Genomic DNA, 9833 nt, shown 5'->3' on the forward strand with positions numbered 1-9833 from the left:
GAACGCACTGGCGAACAAACAATGAACTCGAAATTTAAATTTTTGAAATTTCTCGTTCATTGTATGGTAAGCATTACTTGTGAAAAAATAACTGATGAGATCAATCAATAATATGTGTTTTATTATATAGCAAGTTTCAAAGGAAACAAGGGGTGAAAATACGCGACAAAAACGTAGGTAAACCTAACAGAGAAACTTTTCATTTTAAAAAGAATTCGGCTGAGGTTCAAAGGCCATATGTCGCTTACTATAACTCCTGCATGAGGCTGGTTATTCGAAAGCTGGTTAACGCTATCCCAGGGTTAAAAATGATTGCGGTAACTATTTGGATTTTCCGCCTTACACGTGACGTATTTTTAACCAATCAGATTCTGGAACAGATGAACGTTTATAACACGAGTGACAAATATTCACCTGAACACGACAAGTAAGCCGCGAAAGACCATTAAAGAATATTTTTAGATAAAAGCATAAACATACAAGTATATATAATAAATTTTACTCATATAAAGATGTCTTTTGTTGTATTTCCAACATCATGCAACGTCGTTATACATGCGAACCAAAGACCATTAATTTTTTATTAATTTTCACAACAACAACATTCTGAATTAAAATATGAGACAAAAAGGGGTTTTCAATATAAAATTATTTCAATTGGAAAGTGAAAAGTTTTTACCAGATGTGGCCAATTTTGTACGATAGATGTGGCCAATTTTATACGATCAAGTCATTTAGTAGTGGCCTGATGTGAAACGTCAGTCAACCAGAGTACTACCGAAATGTTCGGCACCAGTAAAAAATAAAAATAAAATATTGCAACACAATTAATTATTTTAGACTTAAAGTATCTAAATGCATGACCATGCTTTTAGCTGTGAATTTCAAAGAAAAATTTTAGAACTCACATATCTACTAACGGATTATTCCAAACTATTATAAAAATGTAGATATATTAAAAGCCCCGTTTATACTACATGCATTCGATTTGCATGCCCATGCGTTAAAAGTGCCGTGCCAATAAATTCAGTGTAGTGAAAATGGCGCTCAAATATTGACTGAAGTTTGCTGTTTTCTAGTATCTCGCTAACAAGCAACTCAAAACATAAAGAATACCAAGACAAAAATTTAGCTTTGCTGTCCGTTTTGGCATGTCCAACTTCTTTTCTCGAAAGCGTTTTGCCAAGTCAAATGGAATTTGGATCGTTACAAATGGCAGCAGAAAGATCCAACTGTAGCTGACAGCCATGAATGCAATTATGACATAAGGCGTGAAGATGAGGAAGAGATAGAAAATATGCGATCCTCGCTCTCCGAGTATTATAGCCAGTGTTATGATTCCGCTCTCTTTATCATCTTTCAAATCTCTGGCGTTGTTGCTATGGAGCATACCTTCCGTGATTAAGACCAGAGGGATTGTGTAATATGCAGGCGTAATTGAAAAAGTTCCGCACTGAGCTACATATGAAATCAGGACTGTCAAGGGGCCAAACGTTACGAGGATGACCACATCGCCAAACCCATGGTATTTTAAGGATAATCCGCCAGTGTAGAAAAATGAGAAAAATATGCCGCCACAAAAGAACCATATAAGTTGATCTACAGTAGCTGAAGATGCGGCCACAAGCGCTACAAAGCCAAGTGATCCCAGAACATAGCCGAAAGCGGCAAGGCCAATAACATCTTTCTGCGTCAAAACCTTTTCAACGAGTGTTTTGTCAGTTGCACCTTTGCTGTCGACTCCCTGGATGTAGTCGTAGTAAGTGTTGACCAAGTTCCCGGCTGCTTGAATGCTAATCACTGTTATGCAAGTGAGGACATAAACAAGGGGATCGAAATAGCCGGACCCCTTGTAGCACAGAACGGAACCGAGAGTTACCGGCGTTATTGTGGCGGCAAATGCCCATGGTCGAGGAGCCGTGAGATAGGCCAACAACGATGGTGCTTGCGGCTTCGTCGACATATTGATAGTATACGTAGCAGTATTTCTCCTCCTTGTATTCGATAAAGCTGCTTCGTCAAGCTTCAGTGCTGCAGCAAATTATGCGCGGAATTCCTGATGGTCAATAACAACATAAAACACCGGAAACATTAAAAAAATGAATAATGAATTTGCTTTTATAAGGCAGCGACTTTGTTAGTATTGTTACTGTGTTTTGGTTATTCTTGACTATAGGACTTATATGCAAATTTTGATAAAACGTTTCTTTCTTAGCAATATACAGGGTGTATCAAAAAAAAGGAGACCTTTAGAAATCAAGCTATTGTTAAAATTTGAATGCCTTTTCAATTGCATTTGCACATATGCTGAACCGTAGTGCGTGAAATATTGATGGCGTGCATGCATACATTAGAAAAAGGAGACCTTTAGAAAATGAATTGACGTTTGTACACAAGATTGTCTGCTCCTGAGAATTTGAAAATAACTTTAATAGCATAAAGAAAATTAACGACCCAAAAATATTCAAATGACTAAGCACAAAATTACTAAGCACAAAAGCGATAACAGTATGCATGGTAGATTGTTTTAAGCTGTTCCTTCAAAACATGAACAAATATTTGCCATTAATTTTTAACACTGCGTGCGAGTATTAGGGCTGTTCACATGAGTTAGAATTGACTTTGAATCCGGAATGGCTCAGCATTCCATTTTACAAACCCTAGCTATTAAAATGTTTACATGAGTCAGGAATGAGTTACAACCTGATCTGACACAGATTCACTTGACATTTCGATCCGGATTGAAAATTACTGATAAATTGAACATCAAAAGAACTGAATGTCATGGACCATGTCCTTCAACGTGGCCTCCATTTCTCTCAACACAAACTATCGTACGCTTGTGCATATCGCGAACTGCTTTTCTGATGACGGCAGGCTGCCCTCGTATAATGCATTAACACTGTTCAATTATTACACTCGTTGCTTCATTCGAGTATTTTCGCACGTTTTTAAAAATTGTACTTTTTACCAGGGGTGGATCCAGCACTAGTGCACTAATTTACATGACACAAGAGAACTGCTCAAAATAGCCATATTGTTTTGTAATGCAAATTAGTGCACTAGTGCTGGATCCACCTCTGCTTTTTACTGGTGGATTGCGATCACGAAACCTTTCTCGAAAAGCGTTTTGGACCTCAGCTATACTGCGAGTCTGGGTATAAGTTAAGACTACAAAAACTCATTGCTCCGAAGTCAGTTGAATTAACCATTTTTGTACTGGTAGTGTGCTTAGTCATTTGAATCTTTTTGGGTCGTTATTTTTCCTTATGCTATTAAAGTTATTTTCAAATCCCCAGGAGCAGACAATCTTGTGTACAAACGTCAATTCATTTTCTAAAGGTCTCCTTTTTCTAATGTATGCATCAATATTTCACGCACTACGGTTCAGCATATGTGAAAATGCGATTGAAAAGGCATTCAAATTTTAACAATATCTAAAGGTCTCCCTTTTTTTGATACACCCTGTAGAACACACATTGCCTTTCAAAAATAAATTCGTGCACTAGTTACAGCCGCAACTTCAGTTTGTAAATATTAAGTGAGCATACATGCATCCTTTAGTTGAGTAATTGCCGTCAGAAGACTGGAGCATAGAAACCCACGGCCAGATTACATGTAACATGTTCACAAGAGCCATTATACAGGGTGTCTCAAAAAACCCGAAAACTATTGAAATGACCCATAACAATGTAATTGTTAGAGTTTGAGACGATGCCGTGCAGTATTTATTATATATGTACCAATATTGATTACGTATACATTTTTAAAGCTTTCGTATATGTTCCTCCCACTTCTAGTGTATGCTGTATTTCAAGTATCACTTGAATACCCGCTCCCCGCGGAATGTCGTAGTATTGGAACCCGGATTAATTTATCCTTGTATGATATCCTTGTATGAATTCTTCCGTTTGCAGTATTCGACCGTATTTAATGTGGTGCTATAAATACATAAGGGACGCATGCACAGGAACAAGTGACAGTTCTTGAACTGTTCAGGATCACGGCATCCAACTCCCATGATGACTTTTGTTCCATATAAATGTCGAACGACGAAAGGTATCGCCGGTTAGCATTATTTTACTGAACGTCGAAATTGGCACAATTATAATGCGTTGTAAAATGTCGTACATCTTTCGATAGTATCCAGTTTCCATCTTTCTGGAAACCTAAATGGGTCGCTTTAAAGAAACGAGGAGGAGCAGTCCCAAAGTCCTTCTTTAAGTAGATGTAGTAGTCAGCTAGTTTGCTGACTCCAACACTACCAGCAAAGTTAAACGTTCCTTCACCAAATTTTTTGCGCAGCTCTTGAAGGAAGCGGCACTTCGTGTCAAACGATCCAGCTGACAACACAACAGTCCTATATAAATAGATATATTTTACTATTTCACAACTGGAATTTTCTAAGGAAAACGAAATAGTCTGTATATAGCCTGCAAGACGCAACGAAAACACGTGTCTGAATGGGATGTTACTAATGTTCGGGGCCGCGAACAACAAAAAGATTGAGACGAAGCGACACTAACATTTTAATAGTACGTACCTATATGCAAAAAATGCCCAAACGCCAAAATTCCATATATAGCAATTTTAAGTACATCTTAATTGTTTTTTGGAGCATGCATGCCATTACAGCAATCAGGAATAACATTCCTTTAAGACAAGCTGCTTTATTGGCGATACCCTGTAGAAATCAACCAACATTTATTGTTCTGATTTGAGAAAGAGTGGTTTCTTTGGGGAAATTCCGGGTTTCACGTGTGTTTTTAGACCCTAGCTAGGCTAAACTGAGTGGCTATTCTGCAGGTGAAATGGATGAAACTCTTCATTATTCCGTCGGGCAGAACTGAATAAAGGAATATTCAGCCGCCCCTCCCGAATTATAGCTCTAATAACGCCCCGGGTTGCTGCACCACCTTCATGCAATTCTACTGGTAGTATACCTTCCCGTTATTATCTGTCATAGCCAATTTAGTCAAAACCCGTGGCCTTAAAATCGTGCACCAAAATATACAAAGTTTAACTAAGAAAATTAACGAATTGCAGTTGATTTGTTCTTCTGTTCAGTATGGAATACATCGTCTGACTCTTAGGGGCTGTTTACATGAGCCCGATTACCCGAGATTCAGCGAAGCGTGAGATGATTTTGAGGCATTGAAACGAGCAGATAACATGATCCTGGCAGTCGTATAATCACCACAACAATAGCATGTGCTTGTTTGGTGTCATAAAGACTTATTTCAATACCTCAAAGTCCTCTCATGCTTCGTTAAATCTCGGGTAACCGGGCTCATGTAAACAGCCCCTTAGTGAAACATGCTTAACCAAACAAATCTTCGACTCTGAAATTTCCATTGAGGTTACAATGTTTTTAGATCAGTCAGGGCAAATAGCAAATAAAGGCGATGGAGTAGCTGTATATGCGAAGAATGAATTCTCTTTAGTGAGAAGAGACGATCTATGGGTCTATGGATGGAGTTGGGTCTCCCCAAATCGGAATCTTAATGGTGACGTTCTATAGACCCTCCAACTCATCGTGTTATTACGATAAAGAGTTTATTCCAAAACCTGAAGTTATGTTGGATTTGGCCACCGCCGATTGGAAAGAAGTAAGCTTACTTGGCGATTCTAATTATGATTCTTTGAACTTTGGTGACATTTTAAAGATGAATTCATAGCTGTTCCTCATTTGCATGCAACGTTTATGGAAAAACGAGTCCGCGGTAATGCGGCTAACAGGCAAAATAAAGAGTGATATCCGTTCTTTATCCGACAACGCAATTATTTGTTGCGAAAAGCAAAACGGTCGAATACGACAGAAGATAGGTCAGTTTATAAATCATATCGGAACCCTGTAACAAAATAAATTAGAATTGCGAAGAATTAATGGATATAATATAAAGACCATTAAAGAATGCAGACATAACCTAAAAGCGTTCTGGCAAACTACTAAAAAAACCATACCCGGAGAAACAAAAACTGTCTCCTCGATCAAATTTTAAAATTGAGGGAAGTTAATCAGCGATAATGAACCATTGTTAAGAGTTTCAATAAGTTTTTTCTGGGAACTGTGGGCCGACTTGTTGAAACAATGAACAGGGCAGCCATAGTATTTAATGGTCGTACGGGTGTTGCATCTGCGGGACGGACACTCAGAACAGCTTCTACTTTACGTTTGAAGAAATATCAAAACAGTTCATATTCATTCAATTACGAAAAGCTGTTGGGTTAGACCAGATTCCGTCCCGTTTATTGAAAGATTCAGCAAGAGTAATTTCGAAACTTCTTACTCTTTTTTATGAATTTATCGCTCTTGCAAGGCTGTTTACCTCGTGACTGGAAAATTGCCAAAGTTATACCACTGTTCAAAGGTGGTAGTAAAACCGAAATGGACAATTATCGTCCTATCTCTATTCTTCCAACGCTGCCTAAAATTCTTGAGAGGGCAATGCAATTTATGCACAGCTGCGCAGGTTCCTTACAACGAATAACCTTATTAGCTCCTCTCAGTCAGGATTGCGAAAAGGATGTTCCCCAGAACACGCTGCTGCTGCCTTAACTGACCATGTTCGTCGCAACATGGATAAAGGGTTGATGACGGGCTCTGTCATTATAGACTTACGCAAGTCTTTTGACATTGTTCACCATCAAGTGCGTTTTATTGGAATAATTACGGAGCTATGAGGTAACCGACAAAGAATGCGAATGGTTTTATGATTATTTGAAAAATCGTGAGCAGTTTGTTCAATTTGGGAGTGCATTCTCAGAGCCTGGCTCTATTTCAGTTGGGGTACCTCAAGACTCTTCACCCTAGCTGTTTATCAACGATTTACCACGTACGATTCGTTGCAATTTATTCATGTATGCTGATGACACGGTGGTATTTTTCTCGGCAAACAAAGTGAGTGATATTGAAGATGTCTTAAAAACGGAATTGGAATTAATCCATACGTGGCTCCAGGAGAATAAATTATTTCTTTACACCACTAAGACTGAAGTTGTTCTCTTTGGAACTGGACCTAAGTTAGCACGAGTTGAGGATTTCCGCATCACCATTGGACATTAACAACTAAACCGAGTGATGCAGTATAAATATTTAGGAGTAGTCCTTGATGCATACGATAGCCTAAAAAAACCAGAAGTAGGCAAGAAAGTTGGGAATTGCGCTCTCACTACATTCAGAAATTAGAGTAGTGAACACTGAACACTGCCTTAAGGTCTGGTTAAACATCTTTTCCTTTATCCGCACATTTGTCTTCTAAGAATTGTAAAAGCTTTTACAAACATTATGATATTTCATGTGTGATAACAAGAAACTGCTGGTATGTGAGCTGGATATACCAGGGCAATTAACAGCAGCTAAACACTCAAAACTACTTGACGTGACTTCCATACCTGCAAACACAATCGACAAAATTGCCAGGAATATCACAAGATAATCTGTAATAACATCCCAAACCGGTTTGAAGATCTTGCCTGACGTGACCTTTTCGGAATTCTCGCCTTCGCCTTCGAATCTCACAATATCGCCGAGAGCAAACATTCTTCTTTGAAATGATTAGTTTTAATACACAAAGTCAAAGACGGCTAGCAGAACGTTTAACGGTTTGGTTTGACGCTTCAAGGCTTCAGTCATCACATGCATGAGCTGTGGTTATAAACAAACACTCATTAGCGCAAAAGGCGGAAACAGAAAGGTAACATGGATAACATGGAGTCGGAGTTCCGGAGCCGGAGTCCCGGAGTCAAAATTACGTAGTCTGACGTAATATTATTGGAAAACACGGAGTCAAAAATTATGGAAAACACGTAGTCTGCCAAAAACATGGAAAACACGGAGTATAAATGTTTGGAAAACACTGAGTCAACGTAAATTATACATATATTCATGAATGAAGGATCGCTCATAAGTCTATACTAATTTTCTATACCACAGTAATAGTATAAAAGAAAGAATACAGTACACAATAACAAAAGATTATAGTTATAATGCCTCTTGCTCAAAGGCATAGAATTATTATTGTAGCTAACTACATTACGTGTCCTTATATCACCTTAAATCAAACAAAAACTGCCACATCCAATCTCTTTGTCTACAATATCCTCCCATTTAAATCGATGAATATTACTTATGTTTAAGGATAAGTTTTTCGGTCGTTTATTAACCATTTGCGGAATAGCAAAAACGTTACGCGAATTTGACGCCATGTTGTTTGAAACACGCTATCAAATTTGCATAATTCACGTTGAGTCATTGACCACTGAGCTTGGCAGACTTCCAAACATTTATACTCCGTATTTCCCATATTTTTAACAGACTCCGTTTTTTTTCCGTGTTTCCCATGTTTTTCAACAGACTCCGTGTGTTTTCCATAATTTGTGACTCCGTGTTTTCCAATATTATTACGTCAGACTCCGTAATTTTGACTCCGGGACTCCAACTCCGAAACTCCGGCTCCGGAACTCCGACTCCGTGTTATCCATGTTACCTAAAAACAAACATTGAATGAGTCAGGTATTAAAGGAGATGTAACGAAGTACGAACTTACTCTGTTCATTTACCTCATTACCTAAAAGATGAGACGGATGGAATCTCGCATTAAAGTATTAGAAAACAATAACTTCGAATACTGAAGTATTAATAAATAATGATCGCACATCTGAAAATTGTCAGAAAGCTTTGTCATATAGTTAATAAAAATCCTCATTAGGTCGATAATAGTAATCTGTATCTACACTACAATGGCCACGGGGTTTGGGAGGCAGGCAAGACTTGAAACAGGAAATCAGATTACCTTTCGACTAAATGAAAAAGCATTTTTCATCATTTTTTACTTTTTGACTAATTGTGGCTAAATCAAATTGCTAAATTCATATCCCTGCATTATTTTTTATTAAATTCATGTCCATTATCAAAGTTTTTCAATTCAAGACAATGTACTTAACATCCATCGACAATCAACTAGCGACTGATTGAGGATTTCCAACAGGTTTTTTTATTATTATTATTATTATTATTAAACGAATATTTACACAGGATAAACACTTCAGACAATATTGTAGATACAAGAAGTCTGTTATCAATGTGGGTCCTGCTAATAAAATTCATTAGAATGATATTAAGAAGCTAAAAAGTTAAAAATTGTTTATCAATATTATTAAGGAATCAGACTGATAAAAGATTGATAAAAGTTAAAAATTTTTTATCAAAAGTTGTCAAAAGAATCATAGTTATCGGTTTTACGTATCTGTAAAGGCAACTCATTATAAAGTTTAGCTCCCATATAATAAAAGGAGCCTCTACTGTATTCTAATCTAATTTTGGGTAGTTCCAACTGGTAACCATGATTTCTGGTTGCACAGTCTATTTACAAAATCAAACGACATCCGTTTTGAGACGTTATAATCTGTGGGGCAACAGACAATAGTGCAACCACCTTATTACGAGCTTCAAGGATCCGGTGTTACCATACGTAGTAGTGAATTAAAGTTATTAAACCACGCTCTTTGATGGAGACTGACTTAATAAGTTAATTTATTACATTATTATTAACGTGCATGCCAATAGAGGAAGGGAAGTGTCAATTAAAAAAGCACGAGGTTGTACATTTTGGAGGAGAGAGAGAGAATTTGAGATTTTGTGTTGCCGGAATTGAGATTTGCGAGTGTTGTAAATACTGATTTGGAGGCGAGTTTACGACACTCTTACGCCTGTATTCTAAAAGCTCACTCACACTCAAACTCATTGAGTGGAAGATCTTAATCTTCTCATAAAGTTTCAATGGCGGTATTTCCAGCCGAATAGGGGCTTGATTTTCAGTGATTTACCTTAT

General features: G+C 37.6%; 1 pseudogene; it reads right to left on the minus strand.

Moving 5' to 3' along the window:
• Positions 1-517: 517 nt before the first annotated feature.
• Positions 518-2048, minus strand: LOC114517715 (annotated as a pseudogene).
• Positions 2049-9833: the final 7785 nt, after the last annotated feature.

This window comes from Dendronephthya gigantea, unplaced genomic scaffold (assembly GCF_004324835.1).
Source record: "Dendronephthya gigantea isolate DGI-Jeju-01 unplaced genomic scaffold, DenGig_1.0 000009F, whole genome shotgun sequence".
NCBI classification, from domain to species: domain Eukaryota; kingdom Metazoa; phylum Cnidaria; class Anthozoa; order Malacalcyonacea; family Nephtheidae; genus Dendronephthya; species Dendronephthya gigantea.